The sequence below is a fragment of the Musca vetustissima genome, unplaced genomic scaffold (assembly GCF_032173495.1).
Source record: "Musca vetustissima isolate MV318-11 ecotype Yass unplaced genomic scaffold, APGP_CSIRO_Mvet_v1 utg11599, whole genome shotgun sequence".
NCBI lineage: Eukaryota > Metazoa > Arthropoda > Insecta > Diptera > Muscidae > Musca > Musca vetustissima.
In genome coordinates, this window is record NW_026877968.1 from 166,607 (window position 1) to 177,318 (window position 10,712).

The following is a 10,712-nucleotide window of genomic DNA, read 5'->3' on the forward strand; positions in this document are numbered from 1 at the left end:
ATATAAGTTTTATTATATTACGGGGAAGAAAATTAAATTAACTTTCGAAAATGATAAAAATCAAAAAAATCGGTTAAAAAATGAATGACTTATACACATTTTTGTATTGATTCTATGCATATTCTCTAAAGGAAATATGGGTCTATCTCGTTTCCCTTTGCCTGTTGCAAACATAACGGTTTGTAACAGGAAACGATACAGACCCATATTTCCTTTAGAGAATATGCATAGAATCAATACAAAAATGTGTATAAGTCATTCATTTTTTAACCGATTTTTTTGATTTTTATTATTTTCGAAAGCTAATTTAATTTTCTTCCCCGTAATATAATAAAACTTATATGGCTTGATATCATAATTTCATCGTACAGTCCGAAGAAAAATAAATTTTGTCACTTTATGCGTATTTTTTCATATTTCAACCGCTGTACCTCAGCCAATCCTCAACCGATTTACCAAATATATATCTTGTTTGAAAGGAAAAATTGTACTCTTCGATAGAAAAAAAGAATAGTATAAATCCGTTATAAAGTAAATAAGTTATTTAAGTTTCAAATGGAAAATCCATGAAACCGCGTTTTTCTCTATATTTACCGTTATAAAATTAAATTTCGAAGTGACCCAGAAAAACCAAAGGTATTTTCGTGGTCCAGGGACTTCAACTAAACAGAATTGGTACAATAGAACCCCTGAAAATTTTTTTTTGTTATTTTGTAGCACAGTGTTATAGAAACTGATAATGTTGGGTTCCCTTAAAGCGCGACACGTGACTGTGGCAGAATCACTATTTATACCCCTCATCACACTGTGGTACAGGGTATTATATCTTTGTGCATATGTTTGTAACAGGCAAACGGAAACGAGATAGACGCATGGTGCCTTTGGAGAATATGCATAGAATCACTTTCTGAGTTGATTTATGCATGTCCGTCCGTCCGTTCGTCTGTAGATGTTAAATTGTAAACAAAGTACAGGTCGCATTTATGATCCGATTTGGATGAAAATTGGCACAAGTCACTTATTTGGCCCAGGGACGAACCCTATTGTAATTGAATAAAATCTTTTCAGATTTAGATATAGCTCCCATATATAGTTACGTCCGATTTTATGTAAATGGTGCACCAAAGCCCCTATCTATCTTTCGATTTGCACGAAATTTGGCATAGCGCGCTGAATTAAGTCTGGAATGACGTGTGCAAAGTTTCGTGAAAACCGGATCAGATTTAGATATAGCTCCCATATATAGTTTCGTCCGATTTTATGTAAAAGGTGTACCAAAGCCCCTATATTTCCTTCAATTTGGCCGATTGGCACACAATTTTGTACAATGTACTGATGTTACAATAACCTTACGTGTGTCCTCTTAAGGGAACCCCCCCATTCACGATTTTTTATTTTCAAGATTTTAAATGGGCTGGTAAATGAATACCAATGCTTGTTAAGGGTTGTAACTTTGCAAATATATATTTGAAGATTTAAAAAGGAAGAAAATAATTTACAAAAAAAATTTGTTGTTGTTTTTTGTGATTAAAGAAAAGTCCTCATTTTTGATGGCGGGCATGATAACTCCTCACTGGAACATCGGAATCCGAAAATTCCAACGGTGTTAGAAAGAGTACATGTCTGGCTCTCGTATGAACTAGGATTATCGACTTCGCTCCAAAATTAACAAAATGGCGGACCTTTGAAAAATTATTTTTGGAAAATCGCCGATTTTTGACCAAAAACCAAGTTAAAAAATAAGGAAGATCTTCACCTATTGGCTTTATCCTAGTTCATACAATAGCTATACACTCACAGAGAAACGTGTAAACATATGGAATCGATTGGATTATTAGTTTTTAAGTTATCGTGCCCGCCATTCGCAAAAGAGAAAAACGTGTTTTAAGGTTGAGAAGCCCTTTAGTCGTCACTTGATGCTGACACAATAATTCGGCTATATCTTCAAGAGTTCTTGAGATTTTCACTTGAAATTTTGTAGGGACATTCTTGAATTAGTGCAGATTCGAATTAAATCAAAAAGACACATATGTACAATATACTCAAAGTGTTGAAGGGTATCATATAGTCGGCCCAGTCCGACTTTACTACTTTCCTTACTGGTTTTGTAGTAGGTTTTGATAATTTTTATGCGATGTGAGGTAGTTAAGCGATGCACTTTCAATTGAAAAGAAAAAATAATAAATTTTGCTATGGAAATTTCTTACTAATTCGATTGAAACACATTTGGAGGCTACCGGAAGATTTGAGTCTATGTTGATAATTTTTCGTATGAAGATTACAGCTAATTTGGTTGGAAATCTTTCTCAAACTACCCAAAATAACTAAATTTGGGGGCATCGTAGTATGTGGGCTATGCGAAAAAATTCACCTATATTGATCATTTTTGGTAAGAATAATTGTCGACCAATGATAATATAAAAATATCTATTGAAAGTATGTCAACATTTCTCAATTTGGGATTACCGTGCACCAATATAGACAATTCATTTCAATTGTGTAATAAGCAAGGAAGATAGCAAGTTTACACCAGATGGACATGACTAGATCGTCTTATGGGCCAGGAAATGATGTGGGTGGCAAATTTTTTAAACCCACCCTATTACGGTGGAGGGTTTTAAATGAATCAAGCCTTCGCAACTAAGCAAAATGTTTTTATTTTCACACTTTTCTATGAACCCATTACCAAGTATTATTAAAGTATTTATGCAAGATTATAAATCTAAATCACAAGACGATCCACCAAGAAATATAAACAACTAAATTACACCTCGACACGTGTTATGAAACAATAAATGTATAACAAATATTTCGATGTAACAGAGGGAACAAACTATGGAAACTTTTGCCATGTTTTGTTATAATAAAAGTAAAAAATCTTTGTAATAGAAAACAATAATTAAACCAAAAATCCGGCTAGATCTTTTAGTACCTTTCTAGACAAAAGTATTACACCTTTCTGCTCAGATCATTGTTTAAATAACCCATTAAATTTATCACACATTTTATATTTTTAACTAACACTTTTACTATAATGTTCCATTTGAGTTGATCAGCTAGCTATCTAGTCGCCAACGAAGCCAAATGATGACGATATAGGAAAAATATTGCTAGTCTAATTGAAGTCTCATGAAATTAGCACCTTGATGCATGGAACAGCAGCGAATCCACACACCGAAAAGCACTTGTATTTAAACACGATTCTGAGTGGTGTGTACAAAATGTTTACGTTTCTTTTTAGGGTAACGTAAATTGAAAACGAAATCAGACCGTGATTGTACATCTCTGAAAGAAGTCGCCGAAACATTTTGACACACTTTAAACGGTGACCATATAGAAACTAACACAAGCTGAGATTTTATTTAAATGAAAAAATATATACATATATTTTATTTTTGTTATATTGGGTACAGTCACAAAACTATCACGGATAGTGTTTGCAATGTGTGGTTGGCTTAGTTATTTGTGTATGTGCTGCTGACAACCAAAGATAGGTTGGCAGCTAATAAACATTTGTTAATTCGATTCTACCAACAATTGAACTAGAAAAAATCAGTTCAATCAATTAACATTAATTATGACATAGTCGAAATTATTTTCAATAAATATGTAAGAGGTGGGCAATTTGGTTTGATAGAAAATTTTAACAAATATTTCAAAAGAATAAATCCAAAATATGCATCAAAATAGAGTTTAAATCGATGCCGATCGGAATTTTAATATGGGCACTGTCCCACTGCTATATCAAAAGGAGGACAACTATTAATTATTTTTTTATTATATATACTAATAACTTATTGACTGATTTAACGATTCATAAGCGCCCAGACTGGCTAGAGCTAGAATCTTGAAATTTTGGGAGAGGGTCACTCTTGGTCCAAAGGGGCCAGGTAAGGCAGGGTTTTTGGAAATTCGTACTAGAACGGCACGAAAAGTATTAAATGTGGTACCATTTCTATTTGGCGAAGCGTTGCAGCTAGAACTTTGAAATTTGGAATGGATTTTTGGACATTCGAACTATAAGTATCCAAAAAGTACTAAAATGTACTAAATTTGGTACAATTTCGTGTCATGAGAATGAATAGACCAAAAACTTGAAATTTGGAATGCGATTTAAGGTTGAGAAGTAGGGTTGATATAAGGAGATGGTTTTGGAAGTGTGTAGTCATATATACGAAAAGTACTAAACGGTACTAAATTTGGTACAATTCGAATTTGCAGGATTGAATGAAGCTGGAATCCTGAAATTTGAAATTAACGTTACTGTCGTTACAGTGTAGGATAGCGATGTGTAGGTAGCTTTGGAAATAGGTATAATTTAGATTTTGGGTGAACCTATGGAGCTGGAATCCTGGAATTTGAAGTTAGAGTCACTGTTAAGGTGTAGGATTTGGGTATGTATGTAGTTTTGGAAATTTGTACTAATGTGTACTAAATAATACAAAATTTGTATTTCGGTGAACCGGTAGAGCTAGAATACTGAAATTTGGAAATAAGGTTACTGTTGGTGTTTAGGATTGGTGTATAGATGTAATTTGGAAATTTATACTTATGGGTACTAACTTTGATACAATTGGGTGCTCCGATAGTGCTGAGATCCTGAAATTTAGAAATAAGGTTACTGTTAGAGTGTAAGATTGGTTCTAAATGGTACTAACTAAATGTATGGTACCAAATGTGGATTTGAACCGATAGAGCTATAATCTTGAAATTTGAATTTAGGGTCACTGTTGGGGTGTAGAATTGAGCTATGTAAGAAGTTTTGGAAATTCAAAGCAATGTGTTCTAAACGGTATAAAATTTAGTGAAGGATCGGGCTGGAATCTTGAAATTAGGAAATGTGGTTTCTATTGGATTTGTATTATTGTGTACCAAATCTTACTAAATTTGATAAAATTCAGATTTGGGTGAACCTATAAAGCTCGAATCATGAAATTTGGAATTTGTTTTGGAAATATTGGTGCGTACGTTGATCATGTTTAAATAAATCTTACATTCGCTAACAAAGTAGCGGGCATATGCTAGTTTTTATATTATAAAATTTTGGCTGAAAACGTGCCTAAACACCCCAAAATACCGAAAACTATATGGGGGCAGTACTAAAACGTGGACCGATTAATTCCATTTTCATTACCAAACATCCCGGGAGTTGTAGCAATGTATGTGCAAATTTTAAAATTTAAATATTGGGAACTTTATCGTGATTTCAAAAGAGCGGAGAACGCACAGGACTAAGTACACTTAGAAAACAGCTAAGTCTTTTAGCTAGAGAATTTAATTAGTAATTTCAGGATTTCATAGAGTGAAAGTCCTCTTCCATAACCGATGTAAAGGTCACGTCCCATTGAAGGCATTTCCAACTTATGTTTCTGTAATTTGGTATTAATAAATCTCCTTTGAAAAAAAATATTTTTGAACGATCCTAGTCTCATTTTCCAAACGAAGTGGAGGGTAACTGAACTCCTTGCAAATATTTTTAATCGAAAATTTGTATATTTTCAATTCAACATTGTGTGAATACTGAACAACATTTCACATCTTTAATATTAATTTTTATCATACCACATGATGCAGCCTTTTTGCAGTCAAATAACGCATTGAACCGACAATAATAGCATTAACAAGTTGGTCGAACGGAAAGCGATATGGTCGAATTATTTTGTTTATTTTTTTATAATATCCAACGAAATGCTGACACTATTTTCATATAATAAAATGTGTTAATTGCTAAAATCAATTCCAAAACACAAATAACAATTTTCAAAATCCAATCAAATGTTTGTCGATACATTTGTACCAAACAACAAACATCTGGTCATGGTTGACTTGTAAAAGATTTTCATCAAAAATACCTTTTGTAGACATTACATAAATAGCAATAAAAATATGTTTCATAATTCATAATGGTGTCGAAACGACAGGATACCAAAACTGTCTTATTACCAAGGCCATTACAATGTCTGTTTGGATTTTATGCCTTTGTTCACTTTTCGCTGAAATATTTCTTTTATTGGAAATTCCACCTTTAGTTGGACAGGTAGTTAAAACACCGACATGTGTACATGATAATAAACGATATTATGTAAGAGATTTAAGGAGATACAGTTTTCTATTAATTTGATAATGATACATGTTACGTTTTCTTGGGCGTACATTTAAAATTAAATGATGGAAAATGTGTATTCAGGTTAAATCAAGTAATCGTAACCTTATGTAGATATTTTTTGGAAGAAAACAACTTAAAATCGCTACCAAGCGATTTTTGTAAACCATACAAATTTCAGAATTCATTCATTTTAAATGGGGATTTTTCTAAAATCTCAATATTGATAACGGAAGGCAGTGTGGAACATGTGTATAATATGTTCAAAATAATTCAATTTAGATGACACAGTTGTTTGAGGCTGTATCTAAAGTGGGGCCAATAGTGATTATATCTCAATACCTTTCTTCAAGCAAAATATTAAAAATTCCGAAAATCGGAAGTTATCATTACATGGGCGCTAATCATATGTGCGGTCAGTCTGGTTGAAATTCAGTATTAATATGCGACTCAAAGTTTGACTTTAAAGGCTATATTTTCTAGCGGCAGACGTTGACATCTCAAGGTCACACACAGAAATAGCTTTTTTCTATGGCATTTTCATCAATACAGGTCTTATATGTGTAATTTCGAACCATAATAAAGGATTATTTTTAAAGACAAACTCAAAAATATTTTAAGGAAATAATATTGCACTATCTGTGTATGACCGAATGTGCCCCACTTCAAAATACCGAATCTACCCCGATGGTATTATTTCTATCAATATTCTAAAGACATTATGTTTTAATTATTTTTATAAGAATGCACATTGTAATTCACTAATTTTTAATAATACCGCCTTAAAATTTTAAATCATCTGTAAAAATACGAAAAACAGTGCCTCCATTTAAGTTTATTAGTTAGAGATTTCAAACTTTGCGACAGTTATTTATTTTGATATTCGATACCTATGTATCGAAGCTAGTGATATACGGTGAGAGCTTCATGTCGAAAACGCGATTGGTGAATGTGCCCCGATGCCAAAGATGCCCCAGTCAGTGGAACAAATCAATTATCTTTTTATACCCTTCACCACACTGTAGTACAGGGTATTATGTCTTTGTGCATATGTTTGTAACAGGCAAAAATAAACGAGATAGGCACATGGTTCCTTTTGAGAATATGCATAGAATCACTTTTTAAGTCGATTTATGCATGTCCGTCTGTCCGACCGTCTGTCCGTCCATGTATTTTTGTTAACAAAGTACAGGTCGCATTTATGATCCGATTCGGATGAAATTTGGCACAGTTCACTTATTTGGTCCAAGGACGAACCCTATTGAAATTGGGATATTTAGATATAGCTCCCATATATATTTTCGTCCGATTTTAGGTAAATAGTGCACCAAAGTCCCTATATATCCTTCGATTTTCACGAAATTTGGCATAGCGTACTGAATTAAGTCTAGAGTGATGTATGTTAAGTTTCGGGAAAATCGGTTCAGATTTCTATATAGCTTCCATATATATTTTCGTCCGATTTTATGTAAAAGGTGTATCAAAGTCCCTATATTTCCTTGGATTTGCTCGAAATTTGGCATAGCGTACTGAATGAAGTCTAGAGTGATGTGTGTTAAGTTTCGGGGAAATCGGTTCAGATTTAGATATAGCTCCCATATATATTTTCGTCCGATTTTAGGTAAATAGTTCACCAAAGTCCCTATATATCCTTCGATTTGCACGAAATTTGGCATAGCGTATTGAATTAAGTCTAGAGCGATGTGTGTTAAATTTCGTGAAAATTAGTTCAGATTTAGATATAGCTCCCATATATATTTTCGTCCGCTTGAGGTTTTGATAACCTATAACATAACGCTCAAAAACCCAAAAAAAATATCGAAATTTTGGGGTTACTTTTATATGGGAGCTACAAGAAAAAATGGACCTAGAGTATGCAGATTTGGTACTCTATATTAACGCAATGTGTCAAATTACAAAGAATTCGGTTGAAAAAACGCACTCAAATGGCGACTATGCCTAAACGTGGCAGCACATTATCGTCTATCGTCATAGAATTTTACGCCGTTCAAGATTATACATACTTTATAGGGTCGGAAATGATTATTTTGAGTTGCAAACGGTAAACAATCATAATTTTTTAAAAAACATGAATAAAAAGAAGTAACAACATCTTTAAGTTCGCCAGGGCTGAACTTTTTATACTCTCTACCATGAAGTGCAAAGTCAAATACTTAAAATCGATCGGGAATTTTATACGCATATATGTCATGATAAAATAAAATGTCAAAATACAGCCTGTTGGAAATGTTGGGCTACCATCTGCGGTACTGTATTGAGGGGCGGACAGATATCGACAATTTTTATAGGAATATTGGACACCTAATGAGAACCAAAAATATCAAATTAGAACCAATTCGATGCATGGAGATTTTGTACCCAATCAAAGTTTGAAAAACTAGACCAAACCTTAAATACGAAGTTGGGATCAAACAACATTTTTCTAAACACCACATAAAAAACTGCTTCAAAAGTCCGCATTCTTAACTTTGTTTGTGGATGAAAATAGGCGATTTAGACAAAGAGAAAACAAAAATTATTATCTGGCCGAAGTTCATTATTCTTGTTCATAAAGAACCCTTTCTACTGCCGGAATGTCTTAACAAATTTGAATAAACATTAACATTACACTATTTTTATGTTTTTTGGCCACAATTTTCCTTAATTATAAAGTAGGCCCAGGAAACAATTTTTGAAACGAATCTGACATGATTTTTCACTCTCCACTATTTTTCTTTTTTCATGCAGAATTAATGTGCATAAATTGTATTGAAGACAAAACCCGAAACACAATTTCATTCATTTAACCTATCATAATTTCATAAAGTTTCCCAACAGTTCCTTCTTTCTATTAACTCTTTGTCATGTTAATACCGGAAAAACGGACCTAATGACAAACTTGATGTTCTGTATCATCATAAACGGCATACATAACTGTTTTTGCTTAATGAAAACATTTAACCTTACTTAACATCGATGAAAGCAAAAAAATAAAAATGGTGGACCCTAACGATGTCCACAGTAAGCGCGACAGATGAGCAAATTTGTATTTAATAAATTATGCATTAACGAAAGCTATAAAATCTTCTTTCAGTAAAACTTTAGCTAAACCAACATTATTATCCTGCGGTTCACTCAAGTATCTGTTTGTCTGCATGTCTGTCTGTCAGTCAGTGTCCTTTGTCTGCCTTGTTGTCTCCTCTCTAAGTGATGCTCCTTTAAGTTGTTCTTGTTGTTCCATCTTCTTAGCATCTGTTTACATATACACAGACATACATCCGAATATAGACAAGTGAGTGAGTGTTTAACTAAGTACTTGCTGGGGAGGGGGTGTTAGGGGGGCGTTTAACAATAAAGAAGAACATTGCAAATACTTCAACGTTGCAGTCAACAACTCTTTATTTCATTCTAAACGGTTTGATTAATGAGCCTTTAAATTACGCCACTTTGATTTCCATTCTTAAATATGTCAAAGAGAATCGGATGTGTACATATATAGCAAGTCATAACAGACAGACACACACTCAAACTCATATATGTGTACATACACACATACTCGCTGTTTTGTTGTATTGTATCATACATACATGGAAACTAGTGCAAATGTTTGTGAATGTTAATATTTGTTAGATGTTGTGGCAGGATATGGCTTGCGAAGAGGCGGACTGAGAAGTAGAGCTACAGCGATTGAGCAGCAACAAAAAATAGCTAAACGAATTCATTGACATCATGTTGTTGTACACACAACATAATAGAATAGATAAATATGGAAATGGGTTTCACCTAAATGGCTGAATTAAAGAAATGTTGAAACAATAAACAACTCTGTCGGTTGGCCCCACGCACAACTGCGACGCATACACCGATTCATACATACGAGTACATAAGTATGAAAAATCAAACCCTTATCAGTTGACTCTCCCCTTGAGATTTGCGATTTCGGAGAGGCACATATCCTTTGCTGAATATAACTAGATTACGAGAGAGAGAAAGAGAGAGAGAGAGTGGGAGAGAACGAGCGAAATATACCAGGACATTAGTATACATTTTCAATTCCACTTGCACCGTTTAAGATTTATTTGTCTGGCGAGAGATTCATAGATTGAGATAGTTCATAGAGAAATACAATTCAGTTCCAAAAGTGGTTTCAGCTTGAATCTGGCTATAACTGCTTGTAATTCACACTCTGTATTTTCTATATTTTTCGTATCAGGTGGGGGTGGTAACATTTTGCTGACAACAACACCAGCCTAGCAAACTGATTTACAGAATTTAGTCATGTGTTAATAATACGACCGGCCGAATAAAATATTCTTTTATGATGCATTTACGAGAGTTAGTATTTTGATTTAGGAGGTATTTGTGTTGCTAGTTAATGTTTACATTGCAAATTTAAATTTCTATAGAAATTCGCTGAAGATTGAAACTAATCATTAACCAATATCAAAAAACTTTCCTATGAAATTACCCGGAATACAAAATTACAGATATACTAAATAAGGTCTATTTAATTGGAAAATGTTTTCAAAACTTTAAAAGTCGGTATTGTTATATGGAAGTATACCAAACCATTGGACATTCTTCAAAAATTAAGTAGATTCTTCACTTA